The following is a 276-nucleotide window of genomic DNA, read 5'->3' as shown; positions in this document are numbered from 1 at the left end:
CGTTGGAGTCTCAACTTGGGTGGCAGGGGGTGCGCCCGTTGGAGTCTCAACTTGGGTGGCAGGGGGTGCGCCCGATGGAGCCTCAACTTGGGTGGCAGGGGGTGCGCCCGATGGAGCCTCAACTTGGGTGGCAGGGGGTGCGCCCGATGGAGCCTCAACTTGAGAGACAGGGGGTTCAGAAATATGGGGTGCGCCCGATGGAGCTCCAACTTGGGTGACAGGGGGTGCGCCCGATGGAGCTCCAACTTGGGTGACAGGGGGTGCGCCCGATGGAGC

The 276-nt window shown here is 65.6% G+C and overlaps 1 protein-coding gene across 1 annotated transcript in view; it reads right to left on the bottom strand.

The window, feature by feature from the left end:
* Positions 1 to 276, bottom strand: part of LOC111464211 (proline-rich protein 36-like) — a 7,302-nt gene that overhangs the window by 4,324 nt on the left and 2,702 nt on the right. The gene's annotated exons all lie outside the window — the stretch shown is intronic.

The sequence above is a fragment of the Cucurbita moschata genome, unplaced genomic scaffold (assembly GCF_002738365.1).
Source record: "Cucurbita moschata cultivar Rifu unplaced genomic scaffold, Cmos_1.0 Cmo_Scf00030, whole genome shotgun sequence".
Lineage (NCBI taxonomy): Eukaryota > Viridiplantae > Streptophyta > Magnoliopsida > Cucurbitales > Cucurbitaceae > Cucurbita > Cucurbita moschata.
Note: the sequence above shows the minus strand (reverse complement) of the source record. Positions and strands in the feature narration are given on the sequence as shown.